Source organism: Drosophila bipectinata, chromosome 3R, assembly GCF_030179905.1.
Source record: "Drosophila bipectinata strain 14024-0381.07 chromosome 3R, DbipHiC1v2, whole genome shotgun sequence".
Taxonomy (NCBI): Eukaryota; Metazoa; Arthropoda; class Insecta; order Diptera; family Drosophilidae; genus Drosophila; species Drosophila bipectinata.
Window position 1 is genome coordinate 23847983 of NC_091739.1, and position 13648 is coordinate 23861630.

At 42.8% G+C, this 13648-nt stretch overlaps 1 pseudogene; it reads right to left on the minus strand.

Moving 5' to 3' along the window:
* Positions 1–13648, minus strand: part of LOC108126468 (uncharacterized) — an 89225-nt pseudogene that overhangs the window by 69336 nt on the left and 6241 nt on the right.

Consider the following 13648-nt stretch of genomic DNA (forward strand, 5'->3'; position numbering starts at 1 on the left):
TAGCGAATCTTTTATAACTTCCTCAAAACCGAACATGCATATACTGAATCCGAACATTAAGAGGGACGTGATGCAACAAAATATCATGTGTAGCCGGAATAAATGCCCAAGTCATGCCCAAGCACCCACCGATCGTGGTGGGGGCAATTACCCGGGCTGCTCCGAAATTGCCAATAATGAGACATGCAACTTGTGCGCTTAGCCTCTGTAATGGATTGCCGTGGATTGGTATCAATTGCAGGTCAATTCCGCCAGTGCTCTTTGGTCGGGGAATTTCACGCGCCGACAAGATAATCGCCGGGATTCCCTAGTTTGCCCAGAGCTCAATGTTTTGCTTCAGGATCGTGCACCGCAGACAGCGTGTAGCCAGCTCCAGCTCCAGCTCCATCCGAGCTCCAGTTAAAGCCACAAAGACCCAGGGCAACGACTAAATTGCCGCTGCCAAATGACAAATTAGATATCGAAAATAACAATTTGATCGACAGCCGATCGCCACCGCTCAGTCCAATCCCCGGCAATTCGGATCGGATCGCATCGGACCTGGAATCCCAAGTGCCGAATTGAGAAACGATCCGAGACTCCTCGAGAGAAAGAGAGAAAAATTACCAGACCCAAATTGATCCAGCCGGGGTTCCGAAATAAGGAAGGCATTTTGCGGTTGGAGCATGGCCAAAGGAGTTGATGAAGGTGTTGATTTGATTACTTTTATGTAAGGCCCAGTCAGTACCCGGGCCAGACCAACTCGGAGATTGCAATTGACGGTGAATATATTTTTGATGCTCCCCCCGCAACGAATCGTGATCGGGGCAATTTCAGTCGGATGGATCCGATTCGGACTGGGACTTGGACTCGGATTTGGGCATCAATTGAAGCCGCACTGTACCTTCTCGTTGGCATCTAAATGTGAAAAATGATTTGACTTTAATGGCCGCCACTGAGTGATCAGCGGACAGCGATCATCATCATTCGATCATCCCGCAACCTTGGCGAAGGTGTTAAGATTTTGTGACCAATTGGCCAGAAGGTAACGGTTGCTTCCACTATTTCTCGAGTGGATTATCGTACGCCTCTAGGCAAGTGATCGATCCACCGCATTTGCATTCGAATTCGCACTCTGTGCGCTTGTTTGCCGTGTCTTGCGGTGGTGGAACGTGGGAATTTGGCTTGAAGAATTGCAATTTACCGCGGAAGGAGGAGTGTCCGTGAACTATATTTCGTACAGCAAATTGTTGTCTTTACCATGCCGTAAATGAACTATGCAAAATTGTTCAGAAATTGTATAAAACATGTAAGCTTTTAAATTATTTAGACAAGCCATTGCACAGCTGAGACTAATTTAATCAATTTTAAAGACACCAAATTGAGCTTGCAAAATAGTAAGGCTTATGGGTTAAAATCACCCCAAAATCTCAGTCAGGAAAAGAAATAAACAAAAGCAACATAAAACGTTCCTGGAAACCATACGTTTACCTGTTACAATCAGAGTTTCCTTCACAATAAGTCGCTTGAAAAGAAAGAATAATTATTTAAGCAGCCCAGAGAAGGCTTATATGTGGCATCGTCCACGGTCCATGGTTCATGGCCCATTCTCCACCATCTTCTCAGCACACAAAGCCGTCACAAAGAGCCTAAGATATTAGGGGGCATTTTTCAATCCTTTGACGATGGTCAAAATAAAATATTATTTCGCGCGTTAATACGCAAATATAAGCGACCAGTTGGGTGGCACAAAATGCCAAGGCCTGGCCAAGCGGGTGGCAGCCAGCCCGGCACTGCCCCTTCCCCAGAAACCAAGGCAGATTGCAGCCAAACCGGACTTGGCCAGGAAGGTGTTGTTGGCTGAGAAATTATGATGGGAGACTGCGCCGAGTCTGGTCAATTGCAATGCGAATTTGTGACTCCTTACGAACGCGTGGCGGCTTGGGTCTGGGGATCAAGGGAGTGGTACGAGTGCTGGAGGGGGTGGTGCACCTTGGGTGGTCTCTTGGTCCTCAAGATGCAAAATCTCTCAAGATGCAAAATACTTTTGACAATTTGTACTTGTTGCCCTGGCTGCTGTGCGTTATAAATTATCAAATAGAAATAGCATTCGATTCTCCCTCGGCTATTTTTCCGCGAGTGTCTGACAGTGAGGCTAAATTATTTGGCATGCGGTGTGAAATATGTGTAATTGGAAAACAAATTCCGATTGCCTAATTTATGACTTTTGCGAAATGGCCTCAAATTTATTATGTCCCTCAAGGAGCGGGGGTCAAACAATGTCCTTTGGCCAGGTTCAGCTCCATGGCACGCAAGACGGGGGTCACAATTCATTTGTTACCTTTGCTAATTAAATTATGACAAAGGCATACAAGAGAAAGGGTGGATGTCCTGGCCACATGTCCAAAAATGTTCAGCGTATTCAATTTCATTTTATGTAAATGCTCGTAATGTGACAAAGAGGCAAAGGACATCTACACACGCACGTTTCGTTGACAGATATGTATGCTGAAAGTTCCATTTCAAAACAAGGACCTGAACGTTTGAAAGGTTTGTTGGGGATAGGACGTTACTAATGAAATTGGACACCAACATCGCAGGGCCACAGATACAGATAGAGATACAGCTACCCGAAATTATGCAAATCACAGACAAAGAGCCACAGACTCTGACTGCATATGCAAAATGTTGAACCCTTAATTGGCCCATAAGGCGGGCGACATTTAGTGGTTGCAGGCCGAGTCCCTCACTCACCTTTCCAGCCCGACATCGATAGTCATCGTCATCGCCATAGCCAGATCCCAGAGCCCAGATACACCAGACAGGCCGAGGTAACTTTTTCAATTACCCGAAAAACCCGAGACACACTCAGTCTGCGGTCTCCCCGATCTAAATCTGAATCAGAATTTGGCTTCGAGCTCGAATCGCCCCTCGGAACTGCTCTGTTTTGGCGTTGGCGTGAATTATCTGCACAAACAGCCAGTGACAGGCGTTGAATTGCCACAGTTCCCTCCTATCTGTGTGGGTGTGTGTGGTTAGGTGTGGTGTGGTGTGTCCAGTGGCATTTTGTCGCATAATATGTTAATCAGCCACATGTCAGGCTTGTTGCTGCTGCGGGTGGGTTTTTGGTCTGGTCAGCGATATGGGTGGGATTTCGATAAAATGGCGTGGGTACTCCCTCACCTCAGGCTTAATTATAAGCTTAGCAGGAAGGGGTGGCCAACTGGTCACTTAGGGATTATTTAAAGGATTTAATTTAAATACATATACCCCAAATATAACTCACATACTCCCCTTTATCCAACACTAATTTATCAAGAAAACCATTTAAAATTTTCGCAAAATATAAAATATTTTTTATGGCCAATCCGTCGCTACGAAATACAGTTATTCTTGCCGGAATCTTGGCTGCTCCATTTAACAATACGCACTCGGAGAGGGAAAGGGAATGTTTTGGCAATAAATTGGCATTTAAATTAATACACTTTGAATTATGTGCTTTGTCCGATAAAAGGAACCCCCCACAGCGCAATTTTCAATCAAAATCGCACATCCGCGAAATTATCATGAACTCACCAGAGCATAGCCCGAGTCCCGTGTTCCGTATCCCGGTACCTGGGTGAGGAGATTATCAAATTGATTCCAATTAACACTTGCCACCGCTGCAAGGACTGCCCAGTCGCTGGACACGGGCCGGCGGCGGTTGCATTCCTTTCTTCTCGACTGTGTGTTCGAATATCTGCAAACGTTATAAATATTTCACTCTTTGTGCGCGTTTTACGGTTAGCAGCCACAACAACAGGCCGCGATCCCCGGTCTGGGTAACCCAAGGGAAACCCACTTTATGGCCAACTCGGACTCCGATCCAATCCGTTCCGTTTCGTTTCGATCCCTTTCTCCATCCTGGCGGAACATGCACATAACTTAAGCGCACTTTGTCGTAATTCGTAATTCGAATTGACAAACGTTCCATGGCCCCAGTCGCCTTGGAGTTCCCTGCGAATATACATATATATTTTTTGCATATGGCACAGCCATAGCCTTTAGCTTACCTGGTCGGCTAAAGTTGGAGCCGTGTGAAATGATAAATATTCCATAATTTCGTTTGGCATTCAATTTCGATTTGTGTGACACATAAATTACGAATTAACGCTTTAAGCTCCAAAAGTTGAAGCTGAAGGGACGAGACTTTTCTCCTTGATCGGTTTCCGGGGCTGAATCTACTTCCTAGAGCTTAATTAACCGTTTTAGCTGGTTAATTAAGCTGGTTTCGAGCGGAGCCGAACTTCATATAACCTTGCGGTTAGGATAGGATAATTATCGCAAAAATCGCATATAGTAGTAGGCCCATTCTTTGAAAAATGTTTGTTATAAAACTAATTTAAAAAATTTGTCCATTTATCGTGACGACATCCCTTGGAAATGGGGTTTTCCCTATAGGGTCTACAGTGACGGCTATATCTTCCCCAATTCTTATCAGATTTTCAAGCGGAGTACCTTAAACGATTTGTGGGGCGATTCTGCAACATTCTGCATCAAAATCCTGATACAAAATATTTTTTAGATTTTTTGTCCATTTTTCGTGATGGGAACCCTTGAAAATGAGGTTTTTCCCTATATGGTCCACAGTGATGGCTATATCTTGCCCAATTCTCATCCTATTCTCAAGCGGAGTACCTTAAACGATTTGTGGGGCGATTTGCCACCATTCTGCATCAAAATCCTGAGAAAAAATATTTTTAAGATTTTTTGTCCATTTTTCGTAAGGGATCCCTTGAAAATGGGGTTTTCCCCTATATGTCCCACAGTGATGGCTTTATCTTCCCCAATTCTTATCAGATTTTCAAGCGGAGTACCATAAACGATTTGTGGGGCGATTCTGCACCATTCTGCATCAAAATCCTGATACAAAATATTTTTTATATTTTTTGTCCATTTTTCGTGATGGGATCCCTTGAAAATGGGGTTTTTCCCTATATGGTCCACAGTGATGGCTATATCTTGCCCAATTCTCATCCTATTCTCAGGGGGAGCACCTTAAACGATTTGTGGGGCGATTTGCCACCATTTTGCATCAAAATCCTGAGAAAAAATATTTTTTAGATTTTTTGTCCATTTTTCGTGATGGGATCCCTTGAAAATGGGGTTTTACCCTATATGGTCCACAGTGATGGCTATATCTTCCCCAATTCTGATCCGATTCTCAAGCGGAGTACCTTAAACAATTTGTGGGTCGATTTTCCACCATTCTGCATCAAAATCCTGAGACAAAATATTTTTTAGATTTTTTGTCCATTTTTCGTGATGGGATCCCTTGAAAATGGGGTTTTACCCTATATGGTCCACAGTGATGGCTATATCTTGCCCAATTCTCATCCGATTCTCAAGCGGAGTACCTTAAACGATTTGTGGGGCGATTTGCCACCATTCTGCATCAAAATCCTGAGAAAAAATATTTTTAAGATTTTTTGTCCATTTTTCGTAAGGGATCCCTTGAAAATGGGATTTTCCCCTATATGTCCCACAGTGATGGCTTTATCTTCCCCAATTCTTATCAGATTTTCAAGCGGAGTACCATAAACGATTTGTGGGGCGATTCTGCACCATTCTGCATCAAAATCCTGATACAAAATATTTTTTATATTTTTTGTCCATTTTTCGTGATGGGATCCCTTGAAAATGGGGTTTTTCCCTATATGGTCCACAGTGATGGCTATATCTTGCCCAATTCTCATCCTATTCTCAGGGGGAGCACCTTAAACGATTTGTGGGGCGATTTGCCACCATTTTGCATCAAAATCCTGAGAAAAAATATTTTTTAGATTTTTTGTCCATTTTTCGTGAGGGATCCCTTGAAAATGGGGTTTTCCCCTATATGTCCCATAGTGATGGCTATATCTTGCCCAATTCTCATCCGATTCTCAAGCGGAGTACCTTAAACGATTTGTGGGGCGATTTCCCACCATTCTGCATCAAAATCCTGAGACAAAATATATTTTAGATTTTTTGTCCATTTTTCGTGATGGGATCCTTTGAAAATGAGGTTTTTCCCTTAGAGGGTTCACAGTGATCGGTATATCTTCCCCGATTCCCATCCGATTCCCAAGAAAGGTAAAAAAAAAAGTGTCAGATTCTCATATTTTCAAATCAGAAAACAAAACTTTTCTCATAAAATTGCTTATCTAATTGTGAGTATATCTAATACTAAACAAGTCCAAAGCTTCTGATAACTGACATTTTAACGGTCTTAATTACCTGCAACACCCATATATCAATCTCTCTGAAATTATCATCTTCGCCAGTACTTTCCGACTTACAAGCCACACTTGTTTGCGAGTATTTCTCACGTTCTAAGCTGCCAACTGACTGAATCGGGGCAACTTAATTAAGTTGAAAATTTATGAAGTTCTTTATCAACAGAAATTCATTAGGTGGAATCTAAAACAAGTACACAAAGTGTCGCTTGAAAAAAGCAGAGCCAAAATAATTTCCTAAGAAAAGGATTTCCTTTGGCATAAAAAGACACCGAGCTCAGCCAGAAAGTTCAAAGGAGGAAAAGTCAGGGAGTGCCTGCAATGAGGCATACGAAAAACTGAAAGATGCGCACAAAAGATGATTAATAATCTCCAGGACAGGCTGAGACTTCCAAAAGCCGCCCTGCCCCCCAGACAGGACGAAATTCCGCGGCCTAGGAGTGGGAAAAGACAAATGTCTTGGCTGCGTGGTCTCTTTCACAGTTAATTTAAGTTTCCAGGCGAAACGGATGCAGAAAAAAAATCTGCTGATTTTGTGAACTGTTTGTCGCTGATAAAATTATTAGCCCTCTTTTGTTTCAGGACCCCCCTGTGAAAATCAGTGACTGACAAGGAGAGGGAGGATATTCTCTTCTTTTTTTTTTTGCTTGGTTCGTGCTCGAAAATTTTTGAATTAAAATGCAAATTTTTTTGTTAATTTTGTTGTTTTTATTTTAATCAGCGGACCACAAGCCCAATTTCCCATTTCCTGGTTGCACTTGGATGATGATGGATGGTGAACCCCGGCGTATGTCCTGTGACCAGGAGTCAGGGGTTCCTGGCCCCAGGCTAGAAATTGTTTTTAGAAAGAATTTTGTTTTTTTTCTTGGCCGGCCTCTAATTTTTAATTTCCTTGTTAATGGATCGACTTATGAACTTGTAATTAGAAAGCTACCTATCATTAGGGAAGTACCACCAGAAATACCGAAATGCCATGCATCCATAAATAAATTAAATAAATATTAATTCGCTGTATAGTTTGTTTTAAGCCGCAGCCATTAGTTAAACTCTTAGTTAAGTGCTTGTGAGCCAAATTTCTATGTGTCTGCTGATTCTGTTTTCCTATCTGAAAGGCATCTAAAGACACCGCGTTTGGTTCACAGGCGCGAGCGAGAGACATAAACAATTAAACTCATTTGACGATTAATTACGCGCCGCTTTCAAATCGCGTGTGCTGCCACAGTACCCAGCAAAATTGTTCTATCAAAACACAGCAGCAACAGTAAGAGCGACAACATCGGTAGCGGCAGCAGCACCATCAACAGCTACAGCAGCAACACCAAGAACCACCAAAGTACAAATTCATTTGCTGCTAAAGACACAAGAGGAACTCGCATGTCGTGTCATAATCTTGATGAATGCATAATTGCATGCCATGCAAGGCTCCTCCATCCACCCACCCAACACCAAGCTCCCACCACTCAACTGATCTTCATTGAAACGGGTTTAAATGTCAACCAGCATAAAAGGGCCCTTGGAAGAAAGCCAATTTTCAAAATATTTTCCTGTATTTCAATAGAATAATAGATTATGCAATGAAAGTTTTTCATCTATGTACACTGAAAACTTTAATTTCAATAGATAAACATTAAAGACATTTTTTTATTTCCATAACAAAGACAGAGGATGAATCTTATACGATTTCCTCCATATCACATTTTATTCAAATATATTTTAGTATCTGATTTAACATATTTGTATTATAATTCTTAACTTACATTTTTTCTAAAAATATTAAATGCATTTTACGAACATTATGTATCTGGTTTCCATCATACTCTTAATGAATTATGCGGCAATTAATTAAAGATGAATACCCTAACCCACCCGAAACTAACCCAATCCCCGTTCAACCACTGGGAGTAGCCACCATCATCTTGAATCGACTCATTCATGGGTTCCGTGCACTTCAGGGACCGAACGAGACATTGGTGACCTAAATTATTCAATTCATTTTTATTTATTTTTAATTTTTTGATTTGTTGCAATATTTCCCCCATACTACGGGAGAGAAAGAGCAAAGGGGTCTGCTTGTTTGTGTAACTATTTATTCTAATTTGACCCGCTTATTGAGCCAGAGCCCGCCCCCTGGCCACGCCCTCGCCCCCACCCCACCGGCCATTAATTGATGCAGCCCCTTAAATGATGAATCACTTTTTCATTAAAATTTGACTTTGAGTGTGACCCTCATGTTGGCTGGCGTTGACTTTTGTGTGGTTAATATGTAGTTTGCTTCTGGTGATAGATTTCTGTCGATTGTGGCGCGGGGGAATCTAGCCATGTGTTGCTCCCTAGCACTCTTTTCTTTGTCACCCAACACTTCCCAGTACAATGAACCAGAATCGGGGGCGTCTTCAAACATCAAACTCGTGCTGAACACGGTAACCCACTAGCACAACATGCTGTCGATAAAATGCAGAGCTTGAGAAAAAGTTCTCTGAATCAGAAGTGGCTAAACAAAAAATTGGAAGATAGCACACCTGCACCTCGGACCGGAACGTGTATGTGGGCAGCTACTTAAATCGTATTTAAGCCAGGGGTAAGGGCCACCAGAAGTCAGTTTAACATTCAAGTTTTCACCAAGAGTTAGCACAAAATGCATTTTCCTGTGGTGTTTGTTCTAGGGGCCTGCATAATGGCTGTATTTGCCCAAGATATACCCACAAGTCAAACAGATGGATCTGGGTCTGGAAGCGTCTTTCCCGACTTTGATGATATCGAAGGGATCGTTCCGACTACTAACGCTATAACTACAGGCACTACCACTGAAAGTGGTTCTGTGAGTGATTCAACAGCAACGATTATAGTTACAGGCCCAACCGAACTGCCGTCACCTACTAGTAGTACTTTGGAACCATCTAGTAGTAGTACTACTGAGGCAGCAACAACTACCGTTTCCCCCACTTCAACATCGACAACATCTGCTGCCACAAATCCTACTTTCGTCCCTTCATCAACTTCAGAAAATCCGGATTCTACATCATCTGAGTCTACATCATCTGCAAGTACAGCTACGGAATCTACAGCTACTGATTCAACCAGTCCCGATTCTACTACCCCTGCTAAAACCTCAAATGCTTCTACAACTCCTTCTACCTCTGGGTCATCAACCGCCTCTACTTCAACTACCTCAACTTCGAGTGCCGATACTACTTCTGCACCTACTACTTCTGCCGATACTACTTCTGCATCTACCACTCCTGGCAGTACTACTGCAGCACCTAGTCAAACTTCTGACAATACTACTCCTGCTGATACCACTCCCGCCTCCAGCACTCCTGCTTCTACTACTCTGACTCCAAGCACAACAATTGCCACCACTACCGCCCAACCACTATCAGTAGAAGAACAAATTTTGGCTTTAATTTTGTCAAATGCCGAACTATTCCTTCAAAGTACTTCCCTAGTGGACTCGATATTCGCTTCAAACCTTAACATTGATGCGAATCTGGATCTTCAGGCACTTTCCCTTAGCCTTATAGAGCCTGTGGAAAATGTGCTGCTAAACTTGACCCGGGACGCCTATCTTACCCAAGCAAATGTGCTTCATGGTTTTCTGAATACCCTTCAAAACATTGACTTTATTCAAAACCGTACAAGTGACAACCTATCGAATATTCTTCGAATCCAACAACAAACTAAAAATATTGTAACTGACTTTGAGGTTAAGGTTTCGGAGGTGCAGGAAACAATCTTAGGAAGCACTAAGGGATTGGATGAAAAGCTCCAGCTGGTGACCCGAATTCTTCAGGATTATATCAAGCCAAAGGTGTCCGGGTTAAAGGAGTCGTTTGAACATCTAAATGTATCCCAAGTCAATTCCTTGGATGAATTGAAAAATATTCCATCGATACAAAATCTCACAGCAGAATTCATTGTTAAGCTTACTTTCCTGAATAACGAAGTCTCTATTCTCAATGAAACCCAGGAGAATCGTCTGAGCACCCTATCAGAAGCTGTGAAGAAATGGATACCCACTGACCTGGATTTAGTTGAGGACCTTCTTCAGAGTTTCAGTATTTCCCAAAAGCAGACGGACTTGGCCATTGCTGTCTGCGATAATGGCTCTCACAAATGTGGCAGTTCGGCAAAAATTTATGAGGAAAATTATAATCTCGATGACATTTTATCAAAGAACTATGAGCAGAACTATAAATCCCATGGTGGAGAAGCAGATGCATCTTACTATGATGAAATAGAAGATTACGATGCATCGTCCTGGCGCGTAGCTTCTAACTAAAAAAATAAATCAAATGTACCCCTCCTCACACGACACTATCGATTAGCAATAAAGAACTCTTTAAAATCCTATATCTGGGCAATGTATTTTCAGTTTCGGTTTCCCAGTTGTCAAGCACAAATTTAGCATGGCAAATATGCGGACTATTTTGGCTGACTATCAATTTTCAGACAAGGGAACACCGTGAAGCCGCTGAGCGAAACTGATATCCTCGGATTCCGGACTCTGAACTGAATCCCGAGGTCCCAGAGAACGAGAACTACAAATGGCGCGAAACAAAAGTCAAAACAAGCGCAACATGAATGAACCTTTTAACATACTTGTAGTTACTAATTCCAGGTGACAGGCGACACAATGAGCCGAAGTGGATTTTTCATTTTGCCATTGTTTTGGGGGATCGGGGTGGGCAGGGGCAGAGCTAGAGGTAAAGGCAAAGGCAGAGGACCATCCCATAAACAGAGGACACAACAAAGTTGTTGGAACAACAGGAACGTCTGCAAAAGTGACCAAAATCAGGGGCTACCAAAGTAGTAACAGATGCTCGGTGCGAAGGTGTTGCCATTGGCCTCTGAACGACCCGCTATCATCGGGAGTCCCGCATATCTTCTTGGCCTGAAAAGTATCTTCCCGGGCACACGACAGACAGAACCTTTTCCCTTTAGGCCGAATCTTTCCTTCTTTTTTTTTTTGGCACAAGCCGGGCAATAAATTATCAGATACAAAATCGAGCCGGGGACCAAGTCAAAACAAAGGCATAAACACTCGATGGACATGAGGCGGCCGACTGAGATGGCAACAAAGCACGCACTCGACCAATTGACGACACAAAAGACCAAAACAAAACCAGAATCGGAATCAGAATCGAAATCGGTATCAGAAGCCAGCCCAAAACAAAACCAAACAAAATACATCGAAAGGCAGCCAGAATGCGGAATGAACAGGAGTATATGGCCAAAACCATGGACAAGAGCAGCACATAAACACTGACAACATGCTGCGACATGGAATGACTTGGGTGCACACTCCGAAAAGTCCATGTTCCATTGAGTTTACACCCGAAAAAATTCGGGGAGCTGCATACCAGTATAACAATTATTTTACAACAATATTCTGAATAGATTTCTTCAAGTGTCCTGTCTGGAGCCTGGATATCGGAAGCAACGGCAGACGCACCAAATGACAACTTCGAGGGCAAAGTCAATGAGCGCCTTCCTGCTCCCTGTTATCGCCTGCTGCTCCGGCTTCTGCTCCTGCTCCTGCTGCCGCGCCAGAGTGTTCCTCTCATCGTCCTTTGGCACTCCTGCTGGACAGAGGACAAAGGGATCCCGGTGTGTTGCAAATCAAAACATGAAAACAAGGACAGCAAACAAAACTCTGAACATGCGTCGCAATGCTAAGAAATATTTTCACTCAAAAACATGCAAACAGCTAAAAGTTGTTCAACTTACTTTATGGAGCTGCTGGTGGTTGATGTTAAAAATTCTATAAGGGTTTCAAGGAATATTAGAAGAAGAATATTAAGGAATTTTGAAGTCTTTTCCTTCTAAATCCGTTGCCTGATTTTTCATTAAACTATTTTCCATCTTGGCTTTAACTTTCCTCCATTATCCCAAAATCCAAAGGCATTAATTCAACATCCAAAGCCCTGAAACTTCATAGTTACCACTTAATTAAACCCAATTAATCTACAATATAAATTATTAAATTTCATAAAGCAACAAAAGTTAAATAACTGGCACACCGACTGACGAAAGATTTCGACACCCAAAACCAAGTAACCAGAAACAGCATCTTCGAGGCAGAAGACCCAGGCCGAGACCAAAACCTAAACCAAGACCAAGATGAAGATGATGATTATGAAGGGAAGGGAACGGGAACGGCACCGGGAACCAGATCGGGAATGGGTTAAGGTGGAGGAATATCGGGGGGATTGCAGGATTGGTATCAGAATCGGGCCTCGGCAGCTTCATGCTGTGCGCGATTCATGTTCGGTGATTAAAGTAAAGTTCGTAAATTTACAGTTTTCATCAAAGGGGCGACTGTTAGTGGACTGGACTCACCTTTTCACAGTGCTCTGTGCTCTGCGAGCAGCCGGCGAGTTCGCCCAGAGTTCAGCCCAGGTGACTGTGACGGTGACTCTGTCTATGACTTCGAAGCCCCAGCTCCAGCTCAGGCAAAAGCTCCCACTCCATCCTCTGATAGTGGCATGATTTTCCACAGCAAGAATAAATATAGAATTGATTATATTCTTCAGTGAAAAGTAGTCGCTGGGTAGGTTAATACCCAAGCTTCAATAATGGTAAATAATCTGTTTAAAATTTAATTCAAATAAATTATTAAAGTAGATTTTTTGGAATTACTTAATATTTTCTTCAAGTGCACACACATATTCGGCGAGACAGACTCCTTTGGCTTTTCCTAAACTGATTTCCAGCAATAAGCATTAGTTGAAAATTGCAATTGTTTTTGTAAAGGGCGATGAGGGGGCACTGGGAGGCGGGCGGAAGGAGGGCACACCGCGGGGGAGTGCCAGTGCCAATGCCAGTCCCAAGTCGCAGTACCCAAGCCAGTGCCCGAGACCCAGCGATTGCACGATTCCCTGGCACACAGGGATCCCAAGAAGGTGGTGCAAGAGGCACATTATCAACGTCCCCGGCCACGTCGTCAGTGCAGCAGAAAAAGCTGAAAAATCCAATTGTATTTAACGAATTTTTCGTCGTAGCTGCGGCTCTGCTGCGATGGGTGCACTGGGCCCAGTCCCGGAGTGGAGTGCCGTGAATCATATGGACACCATTAAATGGAAAGGTACGAGCAATGGCAATCACCAACACGCGTCAATTGTGCGCGCTGTGTGAGACCGCTGGAATCGGTGGGGGAAATCCGAAAGCTTAAAAGTTGAAAAACTAAAAAACCAAGAACCCACAAAACAGAAAACCGATACCCCAATACAACCAATAATCCAGGGATCGAAAATGATCCTGTGACGTGACACGAGTTAAGTTTAACTTTGCCTAAAAGATAAAAATTACTATTAAATATCATTACAATACTATGCATATGTGTCAAGATTTGTGTTTTAATGGAACTTTCAATTCAATAAACTTTCAATCAATACTTATTTTCTATTATATTTATA